The sequence below is a fragment of the Pygoscelis adeliae genome, unplaced genomic scaffold (assembly GCF_000699105.1).
Source record: "Pygoscelis adeliae isolate BGI_AS28 unplaced genomic scaffold, ASM69910v1 Scaffold57, whole genome shotgun sequence".
In the NCBI taxonomy this organism is placed as follows: domain Eukaryota; kingdom Metazoa; phylum Chordata; class Aves; order Sphenisciformes; family Spheniscidae; genus Pygoscelis; species Pygoscelis adeliae.
In genome coordinates this window covers 10,183,313-10,202,029 of record NW_008825615.1, presented here as the reverse complement: position 1 = coordinate 10,202,029, position 18,717 = coordinate 10,183,313, and positions in this window count along the sequence as shown.

Sequence of the window (18,717 nt, the reverse complement as noted above, 5' to 3'; positions counted from 1 at the left end):
TGCAAGTTTCACTTTCACTTCTGCATGTACCATGATGGATAACCACATGTACATCTCTATGTTTCAGTTTCTCCTACCAAGCATGTCTAAAGATCTCTCCCTGCATCACACCCTTACATTCATATTAGCTCTGTACACCTGATGTGCTGCTTTTTTGTCTTATGCCCCAACTCCCTCACATTAGCTCACATTCAGGATCTATATATATGTAATCTTAATTCCACTCAAAGAAACTACTGTGCAAGCTCTGAAGTGAATAAAAAAAATGCCTGGCACATAATCTCAGCAGCGCTTTTTAGTTCAAGATCCAGCAGTAATACGGCTTTATTTATTTCTTTCTTACTTCAGTCATAGGTAGAGTGAGTTTGTATCTGTTCAATCCAAATTCACATAAAAAAAGAAACCAAAGATACAACTTCCATCTCAGGATTTGCCTGAGCTACATATCACTAGAAGCTCAGAGAGTATACTAGACATATGTCACCAAAAGTTTTCCTTGTTCTTGTAAACCTGTAAACTTACTTACTTTTTTTGGCTACTGTTTAAAGATAGGATACTAGACTACATGGACTTTTGAGTTATCTTGTAGAATTGTTTTTATAAGCAGAACTTCTTCAAATGTAATACATATATTTATAATGTATATATGTATATCTCTCTGTGTATATATGTATATCCCTCTCTATATAGATGTAATAATTAATATGGATTCTACTGTTAACAGGATGCTGCCAGTGTCTCCCCCTACTAGCACTAGAAGGAAATACCTATAGAAACATACACACAATCAGTGGCAATTAAAAAAAAAAAAAATCTACTTCCTAAAATCCCAATTTCTTGCATATATTTCCATTCCTTTTTTTATTCATTTCCCCAGCATCACTTTATTTCATCTAAAGTGATGATGATTTTATCATCCTTGTGAAGTACTTTGGTATCTACAGATGACAATGAGAGATACTATAAAAGATAGACAATTATGTATGAAAATCTTATGTCTAGAGATAGCACAATTGTTTATGAGTTCAAGCACATCTCATCCTGCAGTAAGAAAGATTTTTGGGTCAACACATCACCCTCACTCACTCAAATATACCAATCAGCCACATCACTTTAGAGACCTTAGTTAAAATGGAAGTATACAGCAAATTCCTTCCCATTGATGGAATATATGGTTAAAAGGTTGTTTGCAAATAATGGATTTAATCTCTGAGGATAGGACTAATTTTACTTAACTTCACCTGTCTTCCGAGTTAAATGTTTCTATTCTCATTGCAGAGAAGAGAAAGAGGCACTTTCAAATGAGTAAACCATCTGATTTTAAACATTTGCTCTTGGATGGGAAGAATAATACTATAAAATTACCAGCTTTTCTCTACTGAGTGTAAAGAGTATAGCCAACTAACCCAAATGTAGGTGTGTACCTTGTAAATGTTTAGGTAATCTGTTCAGGTAATAATTTAAATGCCAAAATGGAAATGAAAGTGAAATTAGATAGAAGATATTTTGTAGGTATTTGCTACTTATTAATGTGCCCTCTGCTCTTCCTTGTGCAAATACATATGGGCAACCAGCACACAGCTTTATTTATTACTTTCCTCTTAGAATAAAGACTGTAGTACTCATTGATTTCCAGTAGAGATAATTAGGACCACCCTAGTACTACTCAATACCTAATTACTCCTATGTACATGGAGTTACATGAGATGCTGCAGATGAATAATATAAGTAAGGTTCCATTCAGTTTTTATAGGAACAGGGTTTGAGGTCCTAATTTAAGTGACTGATTCATGTAGACTGTCTGTGACTGAGTTTCATGTAGCCGCCCAGGTTCACCAGTATACAGTGCCTTAAGGATTAGATTATGACAACCCAGTGAGAAGAATTTCTGATAGGAAAATGTTATTAGTAATTTGTACATACTAGGAAAATAAAATGTGTTTCTAACTGGCATAATCAGTGTTTCATTATGACTGAAAGCAGCAAAAACATTTAGACATCTGAATACTTACCCATATAGTTAAACCTGAAAGTGTAGGAGAGCCAAGATTATGATTAGACAACTTAGGTACGTATATTTATGTGATTCTAAATATGCCTTAGATAGCTCATCTTGGCTTCACAAAATTTAAATAGGCAGCTGTCAAGAGTGGTTTTGTGCATCCTATACACAAAGGATCCCTGATTTATTCTTATTAAAGCTATATTTCAAAATGTTGAACAGTCACACTAATCTGATGTCTCAGCATTGTTCACTATCATAGTCTGTTATCAACATATAATATGATTTTAACAACTTCCTTAGTTTAATTTTAAATTTGAATGTTCATGGGCTGTATTATAAATTCTAATTAGAATTATGCCTATTGATACACTTGTTCATGTCCCCACATCACAATTTTCAGTGTTTGCTTTTGTACTACTCATGGGACTGAGTGTCCCCTCATTTGATGCTCTGGCTATACATGTTCTATCATTAAGCACCTGACACACTCCATTTGTAGTACAGAGAAAGAAGGTGCCAGATCTAGGACTGTGAATTCCATGTGTTCTCAGAGCCAGGTGTCCAAGTTTTACGTTCATCAGTGCTCAGATACTGAAGTAACAGGCCATACATTTATGGCACATGAAAAAGTTATTATTTGAAAATGGAGAGGCCAGGCAAGGTAGACAACTGTTTAATCTTCTCTGTATTCATGGTTGCTGCACCAAAAGTCCATCAATACCCTTTTGGGTCCTTGAAGGACCCTCTCCTGAGGGTACTTGATTGGTTAACACCAGAGGATCTGCTAACTGTCCTGCCCAGACAGAGCCCCTACATACTATGGGAGGAGTTAAGGTTCCTGTAGTGCACACAAGGAAGTGGCTGGGGAAGGCAGTGTGGGTTGTTCCTTCCTTGGGAAAAGGCCGACGAAGAGGGAACTTCGCAAGGAACTGGGCGAGTGCAGCGATGACCCAAACCAAGCTGGTGTTGGCGCCCAACAATCAAATATGTTGCTTCTGTCCTGAGCAACCACTGTGACACATGGGGCCCAAGTCATAGCCTGTTCTGATGGACATTTTGTGGAGTGGCAGAGACCCATAGAATGGGGAAATAATATCTATCTGTTAAGGCACAGGGTAGTTAATGAGAATCTATAAACCTGTGTGTTGGATATAAAGATGGTTTAAGTATGTAGTATAATTTGTAAGTGTTGGTAAGAGGGGATTTCAGGAATGACGAACAGATACAACTGGATGGTCAGAAAATATGTAAATGTATTGAATTATGTGGGACCTGAGCATGACGCAAATGATATGGAATAAGGGGTAGGGATTGTATTGGATTTGGCTGGGATGGAGTTAACTTTCCCCACAGCAGCCCATATAGTGCTTTGCTTTTATTTGTAGCTGGAAAGGTGTTGATAGCACACCAATGTTTTGGCTGTTGCTGAGCAGTACTTATACAGCATCAAAGTTGCCTCTCCAACCTCCCCTGCAAAGGTCACTAGGCTGGGGGTGGGCAAGAGGTTGGGACAAGGTACAGCTGGGACAGCTGACCCAAACTAACTAAAGGGATATCCAATACCATATGACATCATGCTCAGCAGTAAAAGCTAGGGGGAAGGAGGAGGAGGGAGGGGCGTTTGTTACTAAGGTGTTTGCCCTCCAAAGCAACCGCTATGTGTACTGAGGCCCTACTTCCCAGGAAGTGGCTGGACACTGCCTGCTGATGGGAAGTAGAGAATAAATCTTTTTTTTTTTTTTCTTTGCTGACTTGCGCAACCTTTGTTTTCTTTCCTTAAACTGTCTTTATCTCGACTCACAAGTTTTTCATCTTATTTTCTCCCCCTGTTCTGCTAAGGTGGGGGAGTGAGAAAGCAGCTTGGTGGACACCTGGCAGCCAGCCAAGGTCAACCCAGCACATTTACTTAAAAACCAAGTCCAGTATTTTGAAGTCAAAATATAGTCCAGTGACAAACCTTCATACCCTTTGCATATTTGGGAAAATCTATGTGATTAACAAGACAATAAAAATGAAACTGAACATAGACACAGAATAAAACTAAGATATGATGACATTTTTAATGATAAAATCCAGTTTGAATTTATCCTTAATATAAGAGGGTAAGGATGTCTTAGAGGGTGGAGGAATATCTAGATATGCAGTGGCCAGCATGAAAGAGGATGAAGGAGTCAGAAATTATCTTTGCAATGAATGAAGTGATAAAATTTTCATTGACTCTTGTGGGATGAGAATTTTGTGCTGGTTTGTTTTCTTAAGTTTCCCCCAAGTAACTATAAGTTTCTTTGGAAATCACCAGCTCTGAATACTATTCATAAAATAGATTGATATTTAATGTTTGGAGAAAATGCATCTGTTAACATTTTCTGTAAAGCATTAGTGAAAAGTATTCCCAATTAAAGTCAGAAGTTTTCAGAAGTAATGGAGACACCATAGATATTTTCCAGAGAGTAAAAGTCTCAGCAGGTGGAAAATGTTTGTTCTGTAATTAACATTATGTGGTTATTGTTAAGGAATGTGATTTATTTTTTTAAAGGTGGCAATTGTACTTCTATGTTTCCATTTAAATTTTATACTAGGAAAAAAATATTGAAGGCCAAAAATGGATGGTTAGATAGATAAGGATTTGTTTCTCATCAAGTATATTCTCCTTTTTTAGGCCAGTGATACTGTATGTCTGAGATGTCCTCTTTTTTTATACCATGACCCATCCTATGTTGCTTCTTGCTCCCATCCCCCTTCATTATTTGTTCTCCACACAAGTCCTCGCTTCATTTCTACCAGTCTGTTCCCAAATGTAAACTAAGCTTATTCTAGTAGAGTATGAGAAAATGTCTAAAGATAGCACGTCAAAATTCCCAAACACTGATATACATTATCAAAAGATGAAATTAAAAGAATCATTTCTCCCTCAGCAGCTCCAGGCAACGAAGGAAAACTAAAACACATGTTTCTGTATCTTCACTAGAATCAAGTATGGCTGTATTTTTTGAGATTCAAATAATTCCTTCATACATTCCTTAAATAATTATACACATTTTTAAAAGTTTTTACAGACAGTCATGGACTTGAGTTTTGCTTTTTTTTTTCTTTTTAGCCAGCATGTTTATCAATAGCAGTGTTATTCTGATGTATCAGCTATAATATTGGTTTAAAATATTTGCAATATTTACTTGAAATGTAAGACTTAATCCTTCCAGAAATATTTATATATATTTAAGTAAAACTCTATTATTGTTTATCTGCTTGTACCCCATCTTCTATCATCCCATGCCTGTGTCCCTCCACACCAAATCCTGAGTCTCTGCTTCTCAAGGCTTCCATGATTGTACCAGGCCTGTATTTCTCTACACTACATCACTGCATTAGAGTCATAAATATCTCATGTTACATAGAATAACTGGTTGTTACTGCTATCTATGCAAAATTATGGTTGTGCCACAAAAAGATAAGCAAAAGTAAATCAAATTAGCCACAGACACCTAGTCAGTTTGAGAAACTGCTGTCACAGCTAAATCAAGTAAAACAATATCTAATGAGCAGCTAATATCTACTGGCTCGCACTGAGTTTTTGTCACATAACTCTCATTAAAGTCAAATAAAGTTGTACAGCTTAATTTCCTTATTGCTCTTTAAATATGTATAACGGTTAAAAGATTAGCTATGCATTTAACTAACTCTAAATACCCATAAGCTGAAAACTTCTCTTGAGCAACAATGCCATGTAATTCCTGTGAAAAGCCTCTTCTTATTAACCTTTTTTTAAAAAAAATTGCCTTTAAAGTATTCTCACAGAAATATCATCCTTGAAGAGGGAATTTCTCCTGGTTTCACAATCAGATAATGTAGATGTGATAAAGATTGCAGTTATTACTTCCAAGACTGTCCTATTTTCCTTATGTGGATGATGGGAGCCAATCAGGGGTTCCTGGGTGGATTACTGAGAGTAGTTGTGTCTTTAAAGGGAGAAAGCTAAGGACTTCACCGGAAACTGTGGTCAGGGATTTCCTTAAAAGACTGAGAATGTGAGACCAATGGGCTTGCTGTACTCTAAATCCTGCATTTACTAATGGACTTAGTCATACTCCACAATCTCTGGAAGAAATGACAAAGAAAGAGGTTAAGGGTATAATGAAATTGCCTGCCATAGCATAGAAACAGTTAAACAAATTCAAAGATGATTTGAGAAACAGATTATACATCATTCTACAGAGTGAAAGAAATAAAACCAAAACACAAAATACAGCCATTGATAATTTGATCCAATCTTGAGTAAAATTTGTTGTTGGTCCAAAATCTAAAGACGTGAATTTTTGTCACTGATGTCTGGTTTAAACCATTCCTAATTTTTTTTTTTTTTTTTTTTTTTTTTGAGGGAAGGAATGTATTATGAATGTGATAATACAGCTACTGAAATTTCACCAGAATTTTGACCTTTGCTGCAATCAAAAATATTTTTTCTGGAGGAAAGGGAACACGACATTCATGCCAAGAAAAGACTGTTGTCAATCTATTTTAAATCTTAATAGTCTAATCAAAATCATAGAATCGTAGAATGGTTTGGGTTGGAGGAGACCTTTAAAGATCATCTAGTCCAATCCCACTGCCGTGGGCAGGGACATCTTTCACTAGATCAGGTTGCTCAAAGCCCCATCCAACCTGACCCTGAACACTTCTAATGATGGGACATTCACAACTTCTCTGGGCAACCTGTTCCAGTGTCTCACCACCCTCGTCATGAAAAATTTCTTCCTTATATCCAATCTAAACCTACCTTCTTTCAGTTTAAAACCATTGTTCCTTGTCCTGTCAGTAGAGGCCTTGGTAAGAAGTCTTTCTCCGTCTTTCTCATAAGCCCCCTTTATGTGTTGAAAGGCCACAACAAGCTCTCCCTGGAACCTTCTCTTCTTCAGGTTGAACAGCCCCAACTCTCTCAGCCTTTCTTCATATGAGAGGTGTTCCATTCCCCTGATCATTTTTGTGGCCCTCTTCTGGACCTGCTCCAACGGGTCTGTGTCTGTCTTATGCTGAGGGCTCCAGAGCTGGACACAGTATTCCAGGTGGGGTATTACGAGAGCAGAGTTGAGGGACAGAATCACCTCCCTCGACCTGCTGGCCATGCCTCTTTTTATGCAGCCCAGGATACAATTGGCTTTCTGGGCTGCAGGTGCCCATTGCTGGCTCATGTCTAATTTTTCATCTACCAGTATACCCAAGTCCTTCTCTACAGGGTTGCTCTCAATCCATTCATCCCCCAGTCAGTACTGATATTGGGGATTGTCCTGACGCAGGTGCGGGACCTTGCACTTGGCCTTGTTGAACTTCATGAGGTTCACACAGGCCCATTCCTCAAGCCTGTCAAGATCCCTCTGGATGGCATCCTTTCCCTCTAGCATATCAACCGCACCACTCATGTCATCTGCAAACTTGCAGAAAATACAACAAAAATTTATATAGAAAATATAGAACAAAGTTATAATTCTATTTGTATAGAAAATATACAACAAAATTTAGAGAAAATTGCATGTGTTTATCAAACTCTGCTATGAATAATTCTGTGCCTGTTTTTTTTTTTTTTTGGAGGTACAGTCTAATCTACAGTCCTCTCTGACTTGGAATTTTATCAATGCCAAGGATGTTTTTTCACTGATAATCTCTCAACTATGTCATAGTAAATGGGTCCGTATTCCAGCTTTCTGACAATTGAAGTTATAGTCCTAGCCTCCACTTTGTTAGTATTAATATAAATATCTCAGGAGGCTCAACTGAGATTAGTCTTAAAGAGGAAAACTTTCTTAAAGAGAAATAACTGCTTTCTCTGCCCCCCTCCTTTTTTTCCCTTTATTTCTTCTTTTCTTGTTTCAGACTTCTACTACACCACCCAAAATAATTATTTAAAATGGTAATGTCCCACAAAAAGTAGAAATTATCATTGTTTAAAATTTTAAAATTAAAAAGTTCCTATAAGATTATTTCTTTAGCTAAACTTAGTTTTTTTATGCATAACTCTTTCAGGTCCTAGACCTTTTGCTGGGAAAACAGCCCTGCCTGATTTGCAGCATGCTCAGCCTTTCAAGAGACTGATAAATTTTGATCTCACATCTCAGCATTTGCAGACCAATGCTCTTAAAAGGATGGGAGCTAGAAAGACTCTGTTTATAGCTGCAAGTTACATGGCCCATCACTTCACTCTTTTACTTTGTTGATAGTTTTTGTTTTTCTTGTTTTAAACACACGTAAGGCTTCCTTTGACTTAATTTTATGCCTTCAGGCAAACAGAAATATAAAACTGAGCAAAAAAGGTCACAGATAATATTCGTTAAAATTTAATGCAGGCATTTACCCAGCTCTTCACAGGGCACTTTTATAAGCATGAACAAGGAAATTCTCACTAAGAAGAGTCTTCAGCTCTTCTGTAATTTCTCCTTACGATAGCATATGAAAGTCTAGAAAGTTTAATAATTATCTGGTAGTGGAAAATCCATGGGTTTTTTTTATTTGTTGATATAGTGTATGTTAAGATGCTGATAAATAGCAGGTTGCAGCTAATAAGCTTTTTTTAGTCTTCTTCATAGCATTGATTTTTTTTAATATAAAAAATATAAGAAGGATTTTTCAACATAAGAATGAAACAGAGCAATGAAACGTGTAGAGGTACCAAACATAATTGAAATAAGAAAAGATTCAGAAACCAGATAATGCAAACCCATTTTTAGCAAAGTGATTTTAACATGTTAAGCACCATCAAGTCATTTAGGTAATATTTTATTTTAATAACTATACTTTACATCTTAAAATAATATCAGGTTTTGATATGACAGTACCTAATAAAATGGAAAACTAATGTCTTTTTTCAAATTGCAGTGACTCCATGTTAGTTGAGTAGTATTAAACACAAAAAACATAAGGTGGGAGCATATAGAATGAAATATGGCTATAGAAGTTAAAGTAAAAATTCAAAAAAGCATCACCTTAGTATTTTCTGTATGTCTGTAGAACATGCAAAAGAAACATTATGACTAATAGAGATGGCAAAGTTACGAAGTTATCCACTCTATAAATAGAGGGGCATGTATTCTTTGCCAAAATTAAAAGAAATATGTTTACTTTGGTTAATGTACTTTTTCCCCAGATACTCATTTGCACCCTATTGCTGAGTAAGGCATATACGTGACTAATTCAAGAAAAGTTAAAGACAGTAACTTAGGTCTTCTTATCATTCTCAGTGAAACTAAGCCATAAGCTTAGAAGAAAAACTTCCAGAGATTGCTGTAGGCCTAGTGGAGATAAAGAAAGCAGAACTACATCATCTATGTAAAATAAGAAAATAATAGAAGTCATTAAACAGCTATGATAGAAAAAAACCAAGAAATTTCTCTTAACACTTCTACTTATACGCTGTTCAGCTTCAATTTCTATGTAAATTATAAGAAACCTGCATGAGGTAGTTACAGATGTGGAAACATGCATCATTGAAAAGTCTGTGAGGAATCAGAATGATTATATACCTAATGGGTTTCAACCTCCAAATCCTTCAGTTATTGGACCATAAAACCTACCACAGCCAAAGCCCTGTCAGTATGACCATCTTAAATGAAATCTGTTGTATGATCACAGTGTTCCCAGGTGTACTAAAACAGTCCTTTCAGACAGTACATATACACACACTTATTTTTGTGTGCTTTTGCTCACGAGCAAGTCATAAGCAGCTCTTAAGTTACTGTATATTGTTCCATTGGCCTCCAAAAGGACTGAAAAACAGATCTTAACTCAGTTATCAATTTTTTCAGTGATTTTGTTCTTCAGCACATGCATCCTTTAATTTATTTGGTATGTGTGACCTTCATCCAAATTCTTTATGAAACTACCCTTCTAAGTTTCCCTTACTTGGACTTTGATGTTTCATGTGTAGGCTGCTGGTTTGCTGAAATTTCCTGATTGGCTGCCTTTTACTTAAATTATCTAAATTCTGTAAATGAGAGTACATGAAAAAATGAGGAATTCTCTAGATGTCTCGAGAACATAAGTGAAACAATCTTTTCAGAGAGAAATTAATCTTTACTATCTTGTGAAGTAAAATACTTCACTGAAAGTGTAGAGACTCCAGATTGAGGTATTCTACATTTAGTACTGAAAAGAGAATGAAAATAGTTTTAAAAAGTGGGAAAGAAGGCATGAAAAATAAACAGTTGTGATTTGTAACACAACTTGTAATCATAGAAATATCCAAAACTAAAGAAAGTCATGAATAAAGGATTAAGACAAGTCAGCAGTGAAACGTAAGATACCAACAGTGATTATGAACACAGTACTCCAAAGAGAACATATCATAAGCCAGTTCTGCTACAACTGTTTTTAGGATTTTGTGCTACATTTGGAATTGCTCTAAATTTTATTGGGACCTATGTGATTTAGAACTGCAGCTTTTCCATCTTATCTTCCACTCTGTTTTCCACACAGCAATCACTGTGACCATTGCCACCATATTAAATCATACTGTGAACTGGTGTGCTTTGTTCCTTCAGTAATGATAACAATTTCAGGGAGGCTATGAATTATGTTTCACTAAACCGACAGATAAAAAGTTAGGATTTCTTTCTTCTTCTTTTAACAACTCTTAAATTATTCATTTATTGGCCTTCATAATAGTAGCAAGAAGTCTTTTCCTTCTGCTGTTTTATTTGGACAGAGTATGTTCAACTTAAGCTTAAGGCTAAGGTCATGTTTTTCTGTAGCCTAGCAGCCTAGCCAGAAGAAAGTTGCCATTATCTTTTCTAGCTATCAGTAAAAAGTTCTTACTTTTCTTTTTTAATAAACATGAGATTCTTTACTGGAAAGCATACAAAATAGAACTGGTTCATAGCTGTAGTGGGTTGACCTTGGCTGGTTGCCAGGTGTCTACCAAACTGCTCTGTCACTCCTCCTCCTCAACAGAATACAGACAGAAAATATGACAAAAAACTCGTGGGTCAAGATAAGGACAGGGAGATCACTTACCAATTACCTTCATGGGCAAAACAGACTCAACTTGGGGAAATTAACTTAATTTATTGTCAATTAAACAGAGTAGGATAATGAGAAATAACAAATTTAAAAACACCTTTCCCCCCACCCTTCCCTTCTTCCCAGGCTCAACTTCACTCCCAACTCTTCTACCTCCTCCCCTTAAGCGGCACGGGGGGATGGGGCACAGGGATTGCGGTCAGTTCATAACATGTTGTCTCTCTCATTCCTGCCTCCTCCTTCTCTTCTCCTTCTTTTCTCCTGCTCCGGTCTAGGGTCCCTCCCACAGGATACAGTCCTTCATGAAATTCTTCAATGTGGGTCCTTCCCATGGGGCTGCAGTTCTTCAAGAACTGCTCCATCATGGGTCCCCCATGGGGTCACAGGTCTTGCCAGAAAACCTGTTCCTGCATGGGATCCTCTCCACAAGCCACGAGTCCTGCCGGAGCCTGCTCAAGCATGGGCTGTCCATGGGCTGCAGGTTCCTTCAGGACACATACACCTACTCCAGCATGGGGTCCTCCACGGTCTGCAGGTTGGATACCTCCTCCACCATGGAGGGGACAACCTGTGTCACCATGGTCCTCTCCACAGTCTCTGGTGCCTGGGCCACCTCATCCCCTTCATTCTTCGCTGACCTTGGTGTCTGCAGAGTTGTCTCTCTCACATATTCTCACTCCTCTCTCCCAGAGGCTGTTACACAGCATTTTTTAGCCTTTGTTAAATATGTTATCAAAGGGGTGCAACCAACATCATTGATTGGCTCAGCTTTGGCCAACAGTAGGTCCATCCTTCAGCTGGCTGGATCTGGCTGTGCCTGACATGGGGGGCAGCTTCTGGTGTTTTCTCACAGAAACCACCCCTGCCACTCTCCCTACACCCAGCTACCAAAATCTTGTCACATAAACCAAATACAGTAGTTCTGAAAAAACTTCATAGATTTTTTTTTTTTGAGAGAAAATCCCAAACTGTAAGTCTTAAATTCTATTTAACTCTTCTTGAAGTCTCTTTCTATTTACTCTGCAGCTTGCTAAATAATTCAAAAATATTAACTTCCAAGGAATGTTGTTAACAAAATGTTCAATATAATTGTAAATATTTGCAAATTAAAAATTGTAAAAGAATTTGGAATCTCACTTCCCTACCCTTTTTTACTTCCCACTTTCCTTTTTTAACTGTCAGTCCTTGCTTCTTGTATCTTTGTATGTTGATTTTCAGAAATAATTGTAAATGAAAGAAAAAAGCCACAATCAATATAGTGAATGTACTATATATTTGTTAAATGCATTATGGATTTTTTAAAACCAGTTCAGTCTGAAACTAAAATGATTTTCCTCACAATCAGCTCATGCAAAGATACAGACTACAATTACACAGATGGTGCAAACATATCATAGCAAACTTAATTATTTATGAGCTTCAGCAGAGAAAAAGTTAACCAAATAAATCTGATGCAATTTGAAATAAATGTGGATTTTGGCTATTTTCGTTGGTTTATTTGAATTAAATATTTCATTACACTGTGGTATTTCTAGAGAGTGGCAAAATTACACATAATTTGGAGTCTAGAAATGTTCAAGTAAAAGTGGCAACAAGATAAAAATGCTCCCTTATCTCATATTTCATAGCAATTTTGTTTTTAAAGCCAGAAGAGTAACAATATTTTAACATCTATTTTTACTAAATATATAACATATATATATATGGCAAGAATGAGCAAACCATATCTTTGACATATGGACCTCTGGAATATCTATTTTCCCTAATAAAAGATTTGGGCAATGATTCCTAAATAAATATTCATAACTTTATAAAATAAATAAATAAATAAAACGTGATACAGAATTTACAGCATTCATATGGTGATAAACTTTTATTTTTAGGTTTATCATTTAAAAAATCAAATTACTAAATAATGAATGTTCCCATCTTCATTTCATGTGCAAAACAACATTTAGTGACAGCCTAATGTATTTCCTTCTTGCAATATAATGGCTGTAGTATTTAGCTTAGAAATTATAAGACAGAATGTGATATCATTAGGTTATTGAAGTACAAGATACTTCTATATAACAAAGACAGAAAAAGAGTTTATGTGTGAAGAGTGACATATCTATTAAATTTTCAAGGTTACATCTAACCTTACCCCAATCCTGATAAATTTGACCTTAGTGAAAGCTGTTAGTTACTTGCAGCTTTCAAAAATTAACTTTAAAGTTGAAAATAGGCTTTCTTCATGTATTTAAATATAGATTTAGAAGCATGTCTGGGCAGACACTGGTGTTTTACTTCTACCCATGAATTGAATAAGAGCCATCTCAGTTCTGAAAAGTATTTGGATCCATAAAAGGTGACTGTACTTATTTATAAGTCCTCCTTATTCTAAAAAGTCCAGAACACTAGTGGCCAATACTATGGTTAAACAGATTCAGGTTTATGTAAATTTATCTTTAATTGAGGTTAAAAATAAAAATATTAAAACTCTGAAAATTTTAGAATCATAGAATAGTTTAGGTTAGAGTAGATCTTCAGAGGTTGTTTTATCCAACCCCTTGCTCAAAGCTGACCCAATTAAAGCAGCCTGCTCAGAGCCATGTCCAGCTGAGTTTTAAATACCTCCAAGGATGGAGATTCCACAACCGCTCTGGGCAACCTGTTCCAGTGTTTGACCACTCTCATGGTGAAAAAGGGTTTCCTAATATCTATTTGTAATTCTTTGTGTTCCAGCTGGTGTTTGTTGCCTCTTGTCTTATCAGTGTGCACCCTTGAGAAAAGCCTCACTTCATCTTCTCTGTACCCTTCTGTAGTGGTTTAACCCCAGCCGGCAACTAGGCACCACACAGCTGCTCACTCACTCCCGCCGGGTGGGATGGGGGACAGAATCACAAGAGTTAAAGTGAGAAAACTCATGGGTTGAGATAAAGACAGTTTAACAGGTAAAGCAAAAGCCGCGCATGCAAGCAAAGCAAAACAAGGAATTCATTGACTACTTCCCATCGGCAGGCAGGTGTTCAGCCATCTCCAGGAAAGCAGGGCTTCATCACGCGTAACGGTTACTTGGGAAGACAAACGTCATCACTCTGAACGTCCCCCCCTTCCTTCTTTTTCCCCCAGCTTTATATACTGAGCATGACGTCATATGGTATGGAATATCCCTTTGGTCAGTTGGGGTCAGCTGTCCCAGCTGTGTCCCCTCCCAGCTTCTTGTGCACCCCCAGCCTACTCGCTGGTGGGGCGGTGTGAGAAGCAGAAAAGGCCTTGACTCTGTGTAAGCACAGCTCAGGGATAATGAAAATGTCTCTGTATTATTAACACTGTTTCCAGCAAAAATTCAAAAATTCAAAACATAGCCCCATACTAGCTACTATGAAGAAAATTAACTGTATCCCAGCCAAAACCAGCACACCTTCTATTAGGTAGCTGTAGACAACAATAAACAACTATAAGATCCCATCTCAACCTTCTGTTTTCCAGGTTGAACAGACACAATTCCTTCAGTCACCTTGTACATCATTGTTAGACTATGCTGAATTTTGTAATGCCAATTCTAACAAAATATCGGAAAATTTGTATATGATGCCCAATATTTTTTTATGCCTTTCATTGTATGTTGTTGTTATGCATATTAAAATAATGTCTCCGCTTTCAGAATGATTCTCTAATTAATGTTCATGTTCAGAATTGTACTATCATTACCAAATTATTTAATGAGTAAAATTTTTGTATACCAGCTTATATCTTCAATGGAATGACAAAATGAGACAGTAACTGGTAATTAGTTAATGTAGATTTTGCACTCTTTCAATAAGTTTTTCTAATGAATTTTGCTATTTGGGTTTTGAGAAATCTATTTTAATAATTCTGATGCAGAATAATTCTAATTTAGGAGATGCATACACTGAATTTTTATTAATATTCTTTAAGCTTTTGATCATTGGCTATAAAGATTTACTGGTTATACATTTGAGAACAGCCCAAATTGTTTGCATGCAGGAAATGCTCATTAGGACACTTACAAACACATTATTTCCCTATTGTATTGCAGAATTTGCATCACAAACATTGTTTCATACCTACATATTTATATGAAGGAGTGTTTGAACTGAATGCACTCCAACTTTCAAGCACATTTGAGAGACTAGTTTTCTAACCTTGATTTTTTTTTAATTTAAAGCCCTCATGTTAGATACTGAACAATGCTATTGACCACAGAAATAGATAAAATGTAGTCAGTCACCTGTTCATCTACTGGGTGTCACATTATCTGGCAGCTTTTATCTTTCATTCAAATGTTAATTCTATTATTTTGACCAATTTTCACACATGAACCACTCAGATGATAGAGTTTGGTAGAAGCCCATCAACCAAAAAAAGAATTCTTAACAAAACAGTATATTTTAAATGAACTTTTGTAAATATAACCTACAATAAGATTGCCTTGCTTATTGCATGCATTTCAGAACCTTTTCGTTTCTGTCTAAGGATTTGCAAGTTCCTCTGAAACATATGCAGTGAATAAGTGGAGAAAAGAGAAGAAGAGGAGGTCAAAGTTTTCCTGACATTTTAATACATAGCCCATATATTACTAAACACAGTTCTGTTATATAAACTACAGCTTTGTACATTAAATGCGCAATAATTAACAATGGCAGACAAAAGTGATGTTTACTCACGTAGCCCCTACTGAAACTTTCATGTTTTGACTAATAAAGGCATAAAGAGATGACTTGGCTGCTTTTTTTTGGTAATAAAAAAATATTGTTTGGTTGGGATAATTTATTTGCAATCAAAGATATTAATAGCAGTTAATTAGGAAAGCAGGTTGAGTAGTGGGAAAAACAGAAGATTATGGAAAAAAGTAGGCATCAACTCAGAAAATGTAAGTAAAATTCATGGATGAAACTCAGTAATATTTTTCAGTTGACCAGTGCTTCAAGCCCTTGGTTTAATTAATGAATGATCAGTATTTTTCAAAACTTTCCTGTTAACATAGTGTCCTGGTTTTGGCTGGGATAGAGTTGTCTTCCTAGTAGCTGGTACAGTACTGTGCTTTGGATTTAGGGTGAGAATAATGTTGATGACACACCGATGTTTTAGTTGTTGCTAAGTAGTGCTTACACCAGTCAAAGACTTTTCAGCTTCCCATGCCCTGCCAGTGAGAAGCTGGGAGGGGACACAGCCAGGACAGCTGACCCAAACTGGCCAAAGGGATATTCCATACCATGTGATGTCATGCTCAGTATATAAACTGGGGGGAGTTAGCCGGGGGTGGTGACCGCTGCTGGGTACCTGGCTGGGCATCAGTTGACAGGTGGTGAGCAATTGCATTGTGCATCACTTATTTTGTATATTCCTTTATGATTATTGTTATTATTATTTCCCCTTCCTTTTCTGTCCTATTAAACTGTCTTTATCTCAACCCACAAATTTTACCTTTTTTTTCCAATTCTTTCCCCGATCCCACTGGAGGTGGGGAGGGGGAGTGAGCAAACGGCTGCATGGTGTTTAGCTGCCTGCCAGGTTAAACCACAACACATAGTGATAAAAAAATCAACGTGTTTCATTTTGTTATAAATAAAGATTAATTTCATGTTTATCTCCACCCCCACCCCACAGGTTTTTTTTCTGTTCCTCAAACACTGCCTGTTCTCTATTAGGAAAAAGCAACAGGTTTATGTCTTGAATACTTTTAGGTTGCCCGGTACAAGCCATATCTGATAGGATATTGAAGTTATATGTCAAAACAAGGTTTAAGTTTTTATCGCAGTTAGGTGGGATTCTTTTTTTGTTTCCTTGAATCATATTTGTGGAGAAGTACAAAGTTGTGTGTTATATTTAAAAGATATCTGTCTAGTGTATAGGACAAACTAGACAGTGGTCCCTGCAAGTCTGTACTTGCACTGACAAGTGTGGAAACAGGGTAAACAAATAGAACCAAAGTATTTTTAACATATTTTACAGTGCTACTTGTATATAAGTAACGTCTCCAGCTACATTCAGTGTCAGGGCATAAGTGCATCCCCCTGGCTTGGGAGTTTGGCTACTGAGCCTCTGGGCTGGGTCAGAGATGGAGGGCCATGGAGGGTGGCCCCTTCCTGCAGGGCTCCTCGAAAGTGCTGCCCAGCGGCCGGAGCCAGGGCTGATCCCACCCCAGCCCCAGCCCTGTTCCCCAGGAGCTGCTTTCAACCAGACTCCACCATGGGCCCAGCCCGAGCTGCAGCCCCACCACATCCCAGCCAGCCCACGAGCCAACATTCCAGCCTGTCCCCATCCCCAAGGAGGTGCCTGATGCCCAGGGCTGGGGCTGCCCCAGTGACCCCCAGCTGCCCTGCTCCTAGCCAGGGTGGCCCTGCCCTGATGGACCCTTGGGGACCCCCTGCTGTTCCTGGCCCCTGATGCCAGGTTGCTGCAGGCCCCTGCTGCACCCTGACTGCGCACAGCAAGGCTGCTTTCACCGAGGTAAACCAACGAGGCTGGAGAAAACGGTGTTTTATCTGAAGAGCCTTCCAAAAGCAGGGAATAAAACACTTTGAATAACTTGTGGGTAGTTGCAGCAGGGTACAGGACCATTATGTTCTTCACCAGGACCACAAAGAACAAGGGAGGTATCTTTGCTACTGGCAAAGAATGGAACTCTAGGGGGAAAAAAAAAGATCATTAAAAGAACAATAAGTTATTCATTGTGTACGAAGTTTAAATACCACATACCAAAGAGCTAATTATTGTGTTACAGTTGTTAACCAAAATTTGCCAGCTGTAGAGGAAATAGTGAGAAATCTGGTGTAGAAATCATTCTTCCAGATTGAGAAACCAGCATTCGGCAGCACTGGAAAAGCAAAACAAAAATAGCAGTTCAAGAAAACTGAATATAAATCAAATAGAAATTAAAATATTAACATTATAGTATATCTTACCTAATGTACAGACAGGAAAACCAGGTTGCAAATCACTGAACTTTTGTGAGCAGTGATTTATATAATTGCGCTATTCACTCCACTGAGCAGCCACTCCTCCTAGCATGAGTGAAAGGTTTATAACACAGCCTCTAATTATTACTTGAAAGACTTTTATCTCTTAAAGGTCAAAGTCAGGACTACAGGGTAGAAAAGATAATCCCAATTTTTTTCTATTAGTGAATCGTAGTAAAGTCAGCATAAGAAAAGCATATTAAAACCGGTTCTCCAAAAAATAAAACAAACTAAAGAAAAGAGGAATGAATGAAAGAGCTGAGAGGAAGAATGAAACTGTAGAATAAAAATCAGATCATAAGAATGCCTTTTCACAGCATTAGTTCATTGGCTTTGTAAAATAGCCAGTTTACTATCTTTTGTAAAATGATGCAAGGCAGAAAGCTTTCCTGGAATCAATGCGTTTACAGTAGCATTAGTTCAATGAAAAGTGACCATCAAAGACCATAACTTCCTTTCGTGTTCAAATATACAATACAAGGTAAATTTCAGCATCAATTCCCTTTGGGAAGAGTAGAATTTTCACTTGCAGTTTACTGGTCACTTTTACAGCCCTGTATGTTTGCCTGCCACTTTTGCAGTCTGGAACTTAAATCTCCAAATATTACAATTAATATGCTTAGCAATAGAGGAAAAAAAAAAAAGATTAGATTTATAATACTAAAAAGATGTTAGTTTGCCATTGATCAGATATTTGGTCATCAGAGCTTGACATTCAACAAGATATTTATGGGCATTACA